Genomic DNA, 16,932 nt, shown 5'->3' with positions numbered 1-16,932 from the left:
TTAAGTTTGCCCCTACCCCTTCTACTATCCCTCATAGTAACTAAGTCACTCTTCCTCACAGGTGTACTACGTGACTTACGTTGCAAGTGTCCATACCATCTGAGTCGTCCCTCTTTTATCTTATCTTTTATAGGAGTTACACCTAACTTATCATGAATATGTTCATTCCTTAATTTATCTTTCAATGTTATACCACTCATCCATCTAAGCATTCTCATCTCGACAACTTTTACTTTTTGGATATTATGTTTCTTTGTCGCCAAACATTCCGATCCATATAGCATAGCTAGTCTTATAACTGTCCTATAAAACTTCCCTTTCAATTTTAAGGGCATTCTACGATCACATAACACACTTGAAGCACTTCTTCATTTACCCAACTTGCTTTAAATCTATGCATTACATCATCTTCAATTTCTCTTTCACCTTACATAATAGATCCAAGGTATCGAAATCTACAAGTGTTATTTATTTCTTCATCATCAAGTTTAACTTTGTCTCCAATATTCCTCCTATCATTACTAAAATTACATTTCATATATTCTGTCTTATTTCTACTTATCTTAAAGTCTCTAGATTCCAAAACTTCTCTCCATAATTCTAACTCAGCCTCTACTCCATCCGTAGTTTTGTCAATTAATACAATATCACCTACAAAAAACATACACCGCGGAACCTCCTTTTGAATACTCATAGTCAATTGGTCCATCACTAAAGCAAAAAGATAAGCACTCAAAGCAAATCCTTGATGTACACCTATCGTGATTGGAAATTTTCTAGTTTCTCCATCTATAGTCCTTACACTAGTCATTACTCCATCGTACATATCCTTAATGACATCAGTATATCTACTATACATACACCCTTTTGTAACGCCCAAGAAAATATCTACTGATATAATAATAATAATAATATTCATAATAATACACCATCATGACATCTCTGAGACCATACTTTTACATTCCCATTTTTTTTCTTTCATTTTAATCACAACACATATGTTTACGATAAAATAAATATTACACCTGCCCATTCACTGCTTGCGAAAGCTCCACAACTGTACATACCAGAGTAACTACCTCTCAACCATTACTATATCATTTCCTCAGAAAAAACTATAACCCAAAACTCAAAACATTATATACATAGATCTAGATTACACACTTACTATATCTGTAATATCGTCCCTGAGCTCCTAGGTTCGGTTACCTGGTGACCCTGAAATGTTGAAATATTAACGAGGTGAGACACCTCTCAGTAAGACGGAATAACTTAGTGTCAGTATGTGGCAATGAGCTTATATATATACGTATGATTCATCTCTTAATTAACTTAAATGAAATAAAAATTTAAACTATACTCATACCTATACAATTTCACAACACATATTCTTTTTTAGTTCATAACTCGGCTCAAAAGCCATATACATATAAATTACAAGTTATATGATTTGTACATCTATAGATCATTCATTGGGATTGAGCCGTTTCATACTGCCGTCCCTCAATCCAGCCATTCATACTCAGTTCTCAATTCGGCCTAACAGCTTTATAAATATAAAACCACAAGTCATATGATATGTACTCATATAAATCATTCGCTGAGATCGAGGCATTTTGTACCGCTATCCCCTAATCCAGCCATTCATAATCAATTCACAATTTGGCTCAAAAGCCCTTTGCATAAATCCACAAGTTACATAATCTACACATATATTAACATTTACTACATGATTTAGGCGATTCGTGCCGCTGTCCCTCAACCAGCTATTCATGCATTCGTTTACCATAATTGAAGTGTTTCGTACCACCGTCCCTCAATCAACTATTCACACTATACCCTTGCAGAGTTTGAGGCGTTTCATACCGCCGTCCTCCAAACCAGCCATTCATACCATCACACTAACAAACACCAATATGTTTTGGTGAACGTTTTCGTTGTATGGTTTTGTTCGCAAGTTTCGGTTATCCTCGGCGTAATTTGTGTGTTATCATTATTATTAAATATATGTTTCATGGTTTAAGATTATATGTTTTATGTTTTATAATTTATCTAATTTATGTTATACAATTTGCGTATAAGGTGAGGGTTTCTAAATGTATTCGTAAGTGGTAATAGTATAGTGTCCTATCATTCACATGAATACAACATACTATCATACTCTAGCTCTGTATAAACTACTTCCATTTCATAGTTCTGTATAGAATAATATCATGCTCTAACTCTATCATACAACTACTTTGTGTTAAACACTATCAAATCATTATTCTACATCCAACACTGTCATATCATTATGTTGTATTAAATATTGTCAAATCATTATTCTATATTAAACATTATTATTTTATAACTTTGTATAAAATAAAAATAAACACGATCATATCATTATTCTGCATTAAACACTGTCATATCATATCAAGTTGTTAGACCAAGTGGTTAAGGGTCTTTCATTCTAACTATGTTTTGATGACAAAAACCCATTAGCAGTTCTTTAAGGCTACTAACCTTTTTCTCTAGTCATGTTCAACTGCACAGAACGGCACCAAAGCAAATAAGTTTCAAATTAGCCAGAAGCAACTCGTGACATGACCAAAAGCTCAATCACTCAAAGCATTCATGAACCCTACATAATATGCAAGTGTTCTAAAGATTGAGTGTGAAAGTGAGAGAGATTATTTTGTAAATTCCTTGTATATGGAGTGACTCAAATAAAGAGCAAGAAATGGGCATATCACACACACACAACAAAAACAAGTAAAGCTACTTAAGGTGTCCAAAAACCCTTAAATAGACAAGGACCTTTCTTAGAACTTAAAAGGATTTTTTCTAAAGAAGTAAGAAGGGACTCATCGACGAACACAGGGCTTCGTCGACGAGTATAACACATACCTTTGTTGATGAACACAGGGTTCTCATTGACGAAAAGAAACCGAGACTTGTCTGAATTCAAAACCAGCAACTCGTCGATGAACACAGGGTTTCGTCGACGAATATATTGAAGAGCACGTCGACGAACATAGGGTTCTCGTCGATGAAAAGAAACCGAGACCTGTCTGAATTCAGAACCAGCAACTCGTTGACGAACACAGGGCTTCGTCAACGAATTTACTGAAGAGCTCGTCAACGAAGTACAGACCTCGTCAACAAATTTCGGGCTACAGGGTTCATTAAATGCAGCATAACGACTAGTTTTACCCTTGTCTTGCATCAATAAATGCCTAACGGCTCTCCAGCACCCAGCTCGCCCATTTGGTGTTTAAATAAGGGTTATTGCATTTACTTCTCCCCGAGAAAGCTCAATTTATATTAAGATAATTTATTGTGCTTTCATTCTAGGGTTTTCTCATATACTCACTCGCCCTCTTCTTGCTGCTCTTGCTCTTGTTTTTAGTCCATTGAAAAGAGGACACAGTGTGAGGATATTGTAGTGATACTCAACTCGAAGGGAGCATTTAATATTGTATTCACCTTTTATCAACTACTTGTATAGAAAGGTCCTTTGTGAGCCATTATAGGGTATGTCTAAGTGAGTACCTTGTTGAAGCTCTTTGTGAGTAGTTGTGTGTATTGGCTTCTCCGCCTGAAGGAGGATCGTATAGTGGATTTTGGGAATCCTTGAGTTAGTCTCAAGGTGTGGACGTAGGCAAGGTGCCGAACCACGTTAATATCGCTGTGTTAAGTTTCTCTTCTCTCCTCTCTCTTTTATATTGCTCATTCATTACCATTTGCTGCACTTTTATATTGTGATATTATGCACTTGTTCTTGGTAAGATTTTTGTGTGTGTAGAAAATTTGCATATCCGCGAGAAACGTCTATTCACCCCCCCTCTAGACGCTCAACCGGGCCAACACAAGCTACCATACTCCCCGCGTTCCCTAAATTCGATATAAAACGTACTTTACCCTATATCATCATAAAATGACCTAGTAGACTTACTTATGCAGTAACATAGTTATTTCTTATTCCACACAAAATAAATGATTATTCATATTATAATTTATGCACTGCCATATTTATATTATGTGTTAATCTCATTGCTATAAATATGGGTATTACTTCACAATATAATATTCTGCTTCGAAAAAACATATTTTATTCACCTATTAATTAAATTCCATTATATCCCAAAAATCTTGATATAATTAATTCCCTGCAGTTTAACTTAATTCCAAAATATTTCCAAAAGTCTAATTTAATCAAATCTCAACAGTTTAACTTAATTTCAAAATATTCCCAAAAATCTGATTTAATCAAATACCTGCATTTTAACTTAATTCCAAAATATTCCCAAAAATCTAATATAATCAGATCCTGCAGTTTAATTTAATCCAAAAAATATTCCCAAAAACCCAATCTAATCAAATCCCTATGGTTTGATTTAATTCCAAAATATTTTCAAAATCATATACTTAAATTTAATTGGTTAAATTTCAAAAATAGGCTGACCTAATTTATTCCCCTTACCTTAGCCTTAGAGTGGTACTTAGGATCCTCAAATGACAATTCCACTCTGGTTAAAATGTTGGTGGTCGAATTTGGAACTCAAGGGTATTTTCCGTTCTTTAATCGGCGCAGGTTTCGCCGATAAATTGAAGAGAGAGAAAGTGGTTGAGGAGAGAGAGAGAGAGAGGCACGGCTGGGGGGGGGGGAAGAACTTGCTTAAAGCTTTAGGAATAATACATATAACCATTATGTTATAATATATATATATTTAGGAATCACTACCATGGGTATTATTTTTGGGGTCGTTACACTTTTTTTCTAAAACCAACCATAGAACTTTCCTAGGTATCCTATCATATGCTTTATCAAGGTCAATAAATATCATATGCAAGTCTCTCTTCTTTTCCCTAAATTTTTCCATTAATCTTTTTAAAAGATAAATAACTTCTGTGGTAGATCTCTCAGGCATAAAACCAAATTAATTTTCTGAGATCTTCATTTCTAACCTTAATCTTTGTTCAACTACCCTTTCCCATAGTTTCATCATATGACTCATAAGTTTAATTCTACGATAGTTATTACAATTTTGAATATCTCCTTTATTTTTATATATATGTATTAAAGTGTTTTTCCTCCATTCATCTAACATTTTCTTAGTTTTTACAATTGTATTAAATACATTAGTTAATCATATAATTCCGTTATTACCTAAGAATTTCCAAACTTTAATTGAGATGTTATCTGAACCCATAGCTTTCCCATTTTAAATCTTTTTTAGTGCAAACTTAACTTCGTTAACTCTAATTTTGTGAATAAATCTTATATTTTTAGTTTTTTTCTCATTTGACAATTCTAAGTTTAAGTCTTATATTTGGTTTTCGTTAAATAACTTACTAAAGTAACTTCGCCATCTTTTTTTAATGTCTTCGTTTTTAGCCAAGAAAATATTTGTAACACCTCGAACCTAAAAGTGGGGTCCAGGGTATTATTTCCCTATACTATAGTCTCTAATAACACATTCAACCAATAAAAGCAGCGGAAATCATTTAAATAATCTCACATACATTACCAAAGTTCTACACTAACACACACACATAAACATAAGTATCTCCATACAATGTTATTACAATCCAAAGATCAAATAAAACCTAAAAGTACTGTCTCAAAATTAATTACAATAACTAAACCCTTCCCCATAGCTTCCTAAACTCGGTCTCCTGTAAACCCTGAAACATTTAATCATTCATTGGAGGTGAGACACCTCTCAATAAGAAGGAATATATTATCATCAGTGTGTGACCAACATGAGTTTTCGTGGAGACGAGATATAACCTTTACTTTAACTATAAGAAGCACTGCTGCATTTAAAACTGTAACTTACGCCTATATAAATAGTAACTTACTTTTCATTTCATTCATAATATAATTCTACCATATACTTTTATTTCCATTCATAACATAATTCTATCATTATACATAGAAGAACCTTTCTGTCTGTCAATTCTATAACATCATGAGTTCATTTGCTCGCCCCTGCTGGCTAGTATAACAGTAGCTACTTACCCGAACTGTCCCGTATACTGGGGGGCTACTCCACGCTGGTTAGTATACTGGGGGATACTAACTCGGACTGTCCCGTATACTAGGGGGTGAAAACTAAGGTGTAGTCCCAAGAGGGGGGTGAATTGGGTTTAACTGTAAAAATCCCCAAAAAAAAAAAAGATATAAAAGATTAGTGGAATGAATTCTAAAAAAAAAAAAAACAAAATTTAAATTAATTAATTAATTAATTAATTAAACGGATTAAAAAATAATAATAATTAAAATTAATTTTTATTTTATTAATAAAAATATAATATTATTAATATTAATTAAATATTATTATTATTATTATTATTATATTCATCCTCCTGAAGCTTCAGCAAGCTTCAGGAGATTCAAATTCAATTTAATCTTCTTCTTCTTCTTCTTCTTCTTCTTCTTTACCTTTTCTTTTCTCTTCTTTTCTATGCAACCTGCAATCTCTCTCTCTCCTCACGTTCTCTCTCCCTCTCTCCTCGATTTCGTGATGGATTTTCGCCCGATCGAAAATCCAAAGATACCACTGGACTCCATTCGCCACTGCCGTCATTTCTACCAGAGCGGATCGGTGGTAGGAGCGGTGTAGGCGTATTCCTTGGGGTAAGCCATTTTTCCCTTTTTCTTTAATTTCTTGCAAAATATAAGTCCAATTGACGAACGGATACCACCATGAGAATCTAGGGATGATTCTCTACAAGTTTAGTGGGACGGAATTCTCGTGGGGGTGTAAGGCCAAAATCCCAAATTTGGGGTGCGGCGATTATTACGGGGCTTATTTTTAATTAATTAACATTAATTTAGAAATGTTAAAATATTAAGCATCTAGAACTGAAGTAAGATTTTTGGAATTTAGGGCCCAGGTGAGCGTTGCGGGTGTAATTTTAGGACCCGCAGGCAAAATTTGGAAAATTAAGTAGGGATATTAAATAATAGTTTAAATATTAATTTGAGGTATTTGGAGCCTAAGGAAGGTTAGATGAGTATTATTTTAGAGAAATAGATTAATTAATCTGGGAAAAAATGTAAATTTCAGGAGTTGAATTTCGGACACTAAGGGCGTAGGATTTGGGTCCTAAGGAATTTTTCAATAGTCAGATAAGGGAATAAACTAAAGCAGTAATTTTCCATACAAATTATTATTGATTATGAGTAAATTTATTTTCAGAAAAGCATATGTTATATTGTGTATTACAAATGAAATGTACGATTGAGAAAATACTGCTATGATGATTAAAATGCATATGTATGTATGAGATGTAAGGAATTCACGATTTTAGAATATGAAGTATGACTTTTAATAGCATATGTGTGGTATGAATATTATTTTATGTGAAATGTATTATGATGTGAAAGATTTTACGAACCAAGCATGATTTCAGGTATTATGAAAATATGAGTTATGTTGTGATGATTTTGACGATTATGTAATAAATGATGTATTTTCAGTATATATATACCTGAAACAATTTTGGCGCGAGGCCATATATTTATGTTATCGGCACGAGTCCGTATTTATGTTATTGGCGCGAGGCCATGTATTTATGTTATCGGCACGAGGCCGTATTTATGCTATCGGCATGAGGCCGTATTTATATTATTGGCGCGAGGCCATATTTACTATGATTTTGGCGCGAGGCCATACGTATGATTTCGGCGTGAGGCCATATCTATGTTTTCGGCACGAGGCCGTAATGATGTTACGTGTGATCATGTATTATATGTTTTCACAACCAGGATGTTAGTTTAGTTCAGACCAGGAGCTCGGTACCGTAGCTATGGGTTCATTTTGGCACGAGGCCTTATTAGTGCTACCGTCCCACGAGGGGATGAGAGATGGATAGTCGATGTGGCTTTCAGTAGAGTGTGGACGTCCACCTGACAGTTCGGACCAGGGTGTGGCGGGCTCATCGTACTTACAAACATATTTGATTCGGCAGTGGTCAGCCAGCCATTGTCGGGTCCCGCCTTCGGGCTGCACAACCCGTCATGGGGGGTAATACATGACACCAGCTAGCTATTCATCCTGGGTTTGTTTTCAGTACTACAGTTATAATAGATGATTTTATGTATGATATGATTTATTAACAGATGTGAAAATATATGTTTACCTAGTACGATATGATTATGTTTATAGAATTATGAAATGTACTGTATACGTACAAATGCATTAAATATTCATGTTGCCACATAACTGTATTTAGTTTATTTTCCCTTACTGAGAAGTGTCTCACCCTCAAACTTAATTAATTTTTCAGGAGCTCCTAAGAGACTGGCGGGTCAGGGCCGCCATTGAGCTAGTGAGATTATCTTGTGAGAAGGGTAAGATTTTGTAATAGAGTCAGAGTTATTTTGTGTTTGACCCTAGAGATATTTGGATGTATGTGAGGATGTATAGAATGCTCTGGTATTATGTTTTATGATTGGATGTTTGAGATTTTATGTTTACTGCTGCTAGGTTTTTCGCTGTGTTTGACAGGTGTCCCCGCTACCCACGGGTTCGGGTTGACCATTTTATTTATTATGTGATATTTTATGTTAAGAAATTGAGGGACGTTATATTAACAATTTTCTTTTAATTCTTTTTAAGAATCCTTAACCTCTTTTACTTCTTTTAATGAATTTTTAACTTCTTATTGATTTATTCAATACACAACAAATACTTAAGTCTTTAAACAATTCTAATCCACAACCATACACCAACAAAGTAACCAATCAATCAAACATTCAATCAAGAAAGCTTTAGAACAATTCTTAGCTTTTGTTAACAGCCCTGTAGTAATGAAATTTATTCTTCAATGCAAACCACAACTCAAATTCCCAATAGCTCAGAATTTAAATAAACTTTTAGTTTATTTATCTTTGGGTGTTAACCAATCAACGTACTCCCTTTAAGGTTTCTACAAAGTATTGATCAACCAACATACTACCTTTCGGTTTCCATGATCCCAAATCAAAATTAAACTTAAGTTTAGTTAATTTCTAAAATACATAGTATATATGATTAAGAAATTAAAACATCCACACAATTTATATGTTTAATGGAAATTAAAGAGAGTAAGGGAAAGAGAGTGACATCGGGTTTTTACGAGATTCGGCTTATCCCCGGCTTATGTCCTCGTCTTTGGCAAACCACCAAAGGATTCACTAAGCCAGTTCCTTTTCGAGAGGAACAAAACCGTTACATACTCCTTCAGTAGGCAAGAGCACCGCCTCTCCAAGTGATGCCCCTCACTCGGTCACTCCTTCAATAGGCTAGAACTGCACCTCTCCAAGTGATACCCCACACTTGGCCAACGATCCAACAACCTGGAATCGTCAATAAAACAAGAAACAAGAGCTGCGTATAATAATGCTTTCACACAAAGTAGATTTGTACAATTTAAAAACAATATACTTCAAAGTAATACAATATGAAATTGAAATTGAAGCTCAAGAGAATTTATCACTGAATGATTCTTTCAATGATTGAAAGGATTCAAAATTATAGCACAAGATTGGTGATTGAGAGTCAGCAAAGCTTCAGTAGAATTCGTGCACAAGATGAGAGTGAGGGAGCCTTGGAATGTTGAGAGCAATTTAGAGAGTATGAATGCTGATTTTGATGTTTGGTAGTTTAATTCAATGATCTTTAGGCTTATTTATAGATTTAAAAAAACATTTAGCTTGATCCCCAAGTTTACTTGGAGTAGTGCCCACGTTTAACTAAACTTGAGCCCTAAGCAATCAAAATTTTTTAAAAAATTTTGTTAAAAAATTTGAAATCTGCTACGTGGCAGTAGCCTAGTGCTTTTGGTCAAGTGCCTCTCACGTTAAAACCCAGTTTAAAAACAAAGTCAGTAGGGTGACAGTCGCCTAGCAGAACCTAGTCAGGCTTCTCAGATTACCTCGTCAGGCGCCTGTCAGGGTCCAAGCAGTAGCCCGACAACTTTCTATATGTGCATTTTAAAACCATTTAATTTGGCAGCCTACTGACGATTCCAGCCAGGCTCCTGTCAAGACAAAATGCTAATTTTAAAATGATTTTTGTAAGAACTCTCTTTGCTTCTCAATTCTTGGAATTTTCAATTTGTTTTCTAGAAAAATATGTTCCAAGATTTAAGTTTTTAGGTTTTTAGGTCTCTTATGCCTAACGAGCTTCAAAAATAATTTCATACTTAAATATACTTGGAGTATTTAGAAAGCGTGTCCTATAGACTCATTCAACTCTTCATTTCTTGAACTCCTTGAAGTTTTGAAGTTATTGCTTTGAGTTCTCTTGGTCCTGATTCTTCGAGCTTTCATTCTTGATCACTTGAATTGAAGTAAGCTTTTGAAAACATTCCATGTGATCATTTTCTTCAAGCCTTATTAAATCATCCATGAATCCATGCTTTAGGCTTCAGATGATCAACTTGTGAGCACTTGACCTTTTATTCACATGCTTGATCCTTCTAAGTCCTGAAATATCATTACTCAACCAAATATGTTAAGTTCCTCTTGTTTGTATGCATCAAAATAGGATGTTAAGCCTTGTAAGACCAATTGAGGGTTTCTTTCATCATTAATTCATTCACCTACCCCGTGCTGGCTAGTATAACGTAGGGTACTAACCCGGGCTAGCCTGTATACTGGGGGGTTTCTTTCTTTAAATAGCCTCAGTACTAAGCTTTCACGTGATCATTAATAATTTCATTTATCATTTATCATTTCCGTGGCCCGTACACCATCATATCCTTTATCATTTCAATATTCATGGATTCTTTTAACAATTCTCAAAAAAACAATATACTACTATACATTTCTGATATAGCATCATAAAAATCAATATAGACTATATAACATAATTTAATGTCATGCCACACGATTTAGATATTGATTCATACTTCCATAAATAAACCTGAGAAAAGGATATCATAATATACTTGCATATTCTGCTGAAAATACGGGAATGATCATCTCCACAATTTAATTTAACAAAGATCTATTCTGAATAAAAACGAAGATAATCAACCCTACTCACTTTAATCTTTCACAAATATATATATATATATATATATATATATATATAATAACTCAAAACCCTTATTTCATATACCCAATTCAATCAGAAAATCATATCTACTATTTCTGTAATCAAATACCTAGTTTTAAACAGTTCACCTTTCGAAAATAACTAATACAATCTTGTTCCTTTACTTATACTCAACTTTAACCGATTGAATTCCACAAATACAACTATCATAATGTTCACATATCCATATATGGCAGTTTAATCAGTTCAATTTAGAAAACAAGCTAACACAATATATTCCCCTTACTTGTTTCTAAAAACATGCCTATTCCAATAGGAAGATGGAACCCTAGCTTTTCAAAATCGCCGCGGAAAGTAAGCCAACGAGCTGAGAGAAGAGAGGAATACGATCGGGGAGCGAAAGGGAGCTCCGAGGAGCCTTAGGAGAGAGAGAGAGAGAGAGAGAGAGAGAGAGAGAGAGAGAGAGCACTTCGAAGCCCTAGGAGAGAAAAAAAAAACTTTTTAAAAAAATGAGCTCAAACCTATTTATAGAAGAGCCGCCCCGCACAAAACCGTCGATGATTTTCCTGGGCTTGATGAAACCCTCGACGATTTTCCTGGGTTTGACGAAACCATCGATAGTTTGGCCCTGTGACCCTTTGTAAATGCTCTTAGTAGTTGAAACCGTTAACGGTTTTCTGAGATGGCCTTAAACCGTCGACGGTTTGGTGCTGAACCAAACCATCTCCATTCTTTTTCTTAATTTTCCTTCCCTTTTATTCATTTTTCTTTTATTTTATTTATTTTCTTTTATTTCCTGGGTTCAAGTCTCTACAATATCATCCTCATTTTTTATACATTTTACATTTTCTAAGTCCTTGATCTTCCTTTCTCTAGCTTTAGCAAGTTTAAATATATCTCTTTCCCCTTCTATTGTACCTAATCTATCATACAAATTATTAAATGATCTATATTTAGCTTCACTAATGGCCTTTTTTACATCTTTTCTTGCCTCCTTATATTTTTCAAAATTATCTCTGTTTCTACATTTTTGCCACGTGTTATACCAAATTATTAAGACTCGAAAATTTAAAACAACCAAATAACATGATTAACGACGTCATCAGATAAATGCTTTGATACCACTTACCACAACCTTGAAAAATTTCAACACATCATATACATGAATACCCGAAATGCCATATCATAACTACCATCAACACATACATGCCCTGATACCACGATTGTCATATCATAAAGAACCTAGTGGGGTCCAAGGTATCACTGTCCATAACATAATTAAACGAACAACAGAAGCAAATATTTTCCTAATATCATACCTGCCAAAGTACTAACCCAACCAAGACATCTACTAGTCCCAAAATGATACATATGACCACCCCAAATATCCAAAAACATCTAACATAAATCATACAGTATCCTGCCCACACTCACCCTCGGTGTAATCGTTTAAGTCTCACCCTAAAGCTCCTAGACTTGACTTCCTAAAGGACCTGAAAAGTTAATATTCTAGATGGGGTGAGACACCTCTTAGTAAAACGAAATAAATTATTATCAGTGCATGACAGATGACCGCTATTGTGTCAACTATTTATATATGTCTCTTATATTCCCCTAAATATACTCAACATCAGTATAATTAATATGATGTAGTTAGAAAAGTCTACTAACGTAAGTTTTACGACATATTACACATAAGGTATAGCAGTTTATAATAAATCTACTAATGCAAGGTTTACGATATATCACAAACAATATAACGCAGTTCAAATACATCTACTAACATGGGTTTTACAACACATCACATATAATTAAATTTACACTTCTATAGCACTTCTATATGTCACACAGACCTTCAACATCAGTATAGACTTTACACAGAGTTTTTATACTAAGCATCACCACTTCATATTTATATGCCACATAGGCCTTCTCTTTTGATTTATTCGCCACATAGGCCTTCAACATCAGTATAGACTTCATACAAAGTTTTTATACTGAGCATCACCAGTTCAATTTATACCACACAGGCCTTCGACATTAGTATATACTTCACACAGAGTTTCTATATTGAGCATCACCACTTCAATTTATAGACCATACAGGCCTTAGTCATCAGTATAGACTTCACACAGAGTTTCTATACTGAGCATCACCACTTCAATTTATATGCCACATAGGCCTTCGACATCAGTATATACTTTACATAGAGTTTATATACTAAGCATCACCACTTCATATTTTTCAATCAAATGCAAAATTTATCTTACCATAAAACAGAATTAAACTGTCATATCCTCATAGCCATATCAAACTTGTTATTTTATAATTTCATAGTAATTCCACTATATACACATATCCATAAACTAGTATTACGCCACATACTCACAATATCATACCATAACAATTTCAACAAATTCATATAAAATTATTTGTTAATTAATCTTATGCCACACGGTTATATGTTAAAATTTTCATTTAAGTAGTCTGCTGGGAAAAATCGCGTATTTCTAAAATTTGGTCCAGTTGTTTTCCAAAAATTCTATTTAATTTAAACATACAATTTTCCCTAAAATGGAGGCACATAAACTACCCTCCTGGTTATTCTCAAATATGTATAATACTAAAAAACGACCATACCACTTACCTTATCCTAGGAGTGGTACTTACGACGCTCCTACGACAAATCCACTCCAGTTAAAATGTAGGTGGTCAAATTTGGAACTCAAAGGTATTTTCCGTTCTTCGATCAACGGACGTTTGACTGAGGAAATCGAGAAGAGAGGGAGAGGGGTTGAGGAGAGAGAAAGTAGAGAGAGAGAGTAAATTGATTGAGGGGGGTGCCTCTCTTTGGATTTTTAATCTCAATGAAATAAGCTTCAGGATACTTTTACTAATATATATATATATGTATATATATTATAATAATATATTATTATATTATATTATATTATTTAATTATTATTAATAATTAAATAATTAATTTTAATTTTAATATTAAAAATTAATTTAATTTTTTATTTTTTTATTTTTTTAGGATCACACTTACCCACATATTATTTTTTTGTGTCATTACACAAATTCTTTTTGTCTTTATGATTTTTTGTACATCTTTATCCCACCACCAACTCTCTTTGCTATTCGAGAATCTTCCCCTTGATTCACCTAAAATCTTTTTTACTATATTTTTAATAGAGCTAGCTAATCTATTCCAAAGAGTATTTGTATCTATCCATCCTCTATGATCTAATCCCCATCTTTGATAATTTTATCTAAATTTTATTATATTTTATCCTTTTAGATTCCACCATCTAGTTCTCTTACATTGGTTTATTTTATCAATTTTCTTCCATTTTTTAATATATACATCTAACATTAAGACTCTATGTTATGTTGCTAAACTTTCACCTGAAATAACTTTACAATCCTTGCATGATAAACAATCTACCCTCCTAGTTAAAAAAAAATAAAATCTATTTGACTTTTATTTTGTCTACTTTTAAAGATTATTAAGTGTTCTTCTCTCTTCTTAAAACAAGTATTCATTATACTAAAATCATATGACATAGCGAAGTCTAAGATCATCTCCCAAGACTCATTTTTGTCTCCATATTCATATCCTCTATGTATCCTCTCATAACTTTGATCATCTCTTCCAACGTGGCCATTCAATTCTCCTCTTATAAATATTTTCTCTGTCCCTGGTATGTCTTGTATAATACTATTCATATCTTCCCAAAATTATCTCTTAAGATTTTTCTGCTAAATCGACTTGAGGAATATAAAGACTAATGATATTTTTTTATCTCTTGTCCTAATACCATCTTGATTTTTATAATTCTATCCCCTACTCTAGTTACATCCACAACGCTATCTTTTAAATTTTTGTCTATAATAATGTCTACTCCATTCTTATGTTTTTATTTTCCAGTTTACCAAAGTTTAAATCATGATTTATCAATTTATCTAACTTTCTCCCCCACCCACTTAGTTTCTTGAAGGCAAATTATATTAATTCTTCTTCTGATAATTTTATCCACAATTTCCATACTTTTATCCGTAAGTGTCCCTATATTCCAAGCTGTTAACCTAATTTTAGTTTCCCGAACTAACGTCTTTACCTGTTCACGTCCAGAATGATGCAGGAACCCTCGCATATTTGACACTGTACCTGGGTGCCAACCTGATGTGTCACTTCGGGGCTATGACCTAGCCCACTCTCGCCCACTTTTCGCTACACCCGGGTGGTTCAAGTGCAACACGTCGCTTGTAGGGAATGCCCCATCAAATATTCGGTAATGATTCATATGATAGTGATCTGACAAATTTTATGCTGGCTGTCAGCTATCTAACGCAACCCTCCTCATTTTCCTGGGCTTGGGACCAACTGTGTGTGAAAAAATTAGGACATTAAATGCATCACATGTGGAGTTAAATTATTAATAACTAATTTAAGAATAATTTTGTATCGTAGCCAAATCATTTATAACTAATAAAATTTTCCTAAATGGGCATTTAACCTCTTAGGTAAATTTTAGAACATATGTTTTGCAATATTTTGGTATACCCTTCCTCTCTCCCATAGGCCCTACAAGTAAATTCTCAAAGTTGTGTGCCCTGAAGGGGAGTGTCCGTTGGGGAGTTCGCTGGTGGCGATAGAGATGAGAGGAACCCGATGCAATATAAAAAAAAAGAGAGTAAATTCTCAAAGTTGTTAATGAATCAAGCTTTTTATGGGAAGAAATGAGTAGATATTGGTAATACATTTAATTCATGATTATTTTAAGAATTCAACATTTATAATATAAATATTTGATGACTTACAAAACAAAGATTTACTGTAAACATGAATCAAAAGGTAACTTAATTTTTTTTATTAATTTATAATATAAAATATACAAAGAGTAATGATTTCGAAAATTTATTGGCATATTTTTATTCTATTTCATGTTGAGAAGTAATAAAATTTTTTTTGCATAATGGATTTTTTAAACATCATTACATTTTATCGCATTCCATTTTTGTTGCGAAAAACTTAAGTTGTGTAAATTAAAGTACATTTTGATTTTTGATCTTTTGAAGGTTCATGGGTCCTGGCTTGCAATTCAAACATGGTCAGGATAATAATTATAGCTAATGCAGTCTAATTATATTCATCCAAACTCTTTAAATCTTGAGGCCATTTGGTATCATTGTCAAAAATTAGAAAAACGAAAAACGAAAAAAATAGGAAATAGAAACTAAAAATTTAAAACTAACAACTTATTTGGTTAACATTTATAAAACTAATACAAATTAAAATTTTAATAAAAATAGTCTCATTTTCATCTTTAAAACAAATAATATTGTAAAAATATGTATAAAATAATAAGATTGAAAATAATAATATACATTAAAAAATTACAATAGAAATAAATTTATTATAATTATTTTACTTAATTATTTTATTTTCAAATTTTGCATTGCAATAAAAATTTTATTGAATATTACAATTAAAAAATAGTAAAAGTATTTTGTAATTGGCTTTATTATTGATTTATAACATTTACATATATATATTTATTTTAGTTATATTTAAGTTCATATGATCATTTAATTTAAAAATATATTACAAAAGAAATATTTCTAGATATTAAAATTTATGACAATAGTTTGTTAAAACAATTAAAAAACATAAAATAATAAAATTTAATATTTTGACAAATAGTAAATCCCTTACAGAAACAAAAAATTGATAATATTAACAAATATTTTTTTGCAATTTGCTTATTTTCTATAAAAAAAAAAAAAAATTGAAAATAGCAACATATCAAAAAGACTTTTAATAAAACATACCGCGCTTATCAGCGGCAAAACAGATTGCCACTAAAAGCTTGTTTGATTTCTCGCTACAAAA

Source organism: Malania oleifera, chromosome 12 (genome assembly GCF_029873635.1).
Source record: "Malania oleifera isolate guangnan ecotype guangnan chromosome 12, ASM2987363v1, whole genome shotgun sequence".
NCBI classification, from domain to species: domain Eukaryota; kingdom Viridiplantae; phylum Streptophyta; class Magnoliopsida; order Santalales; family Ximeniaceae; genus Malania; species Malania oleifera.
This window is presented reverse-complemented; position numbering follows the sequence as displayed.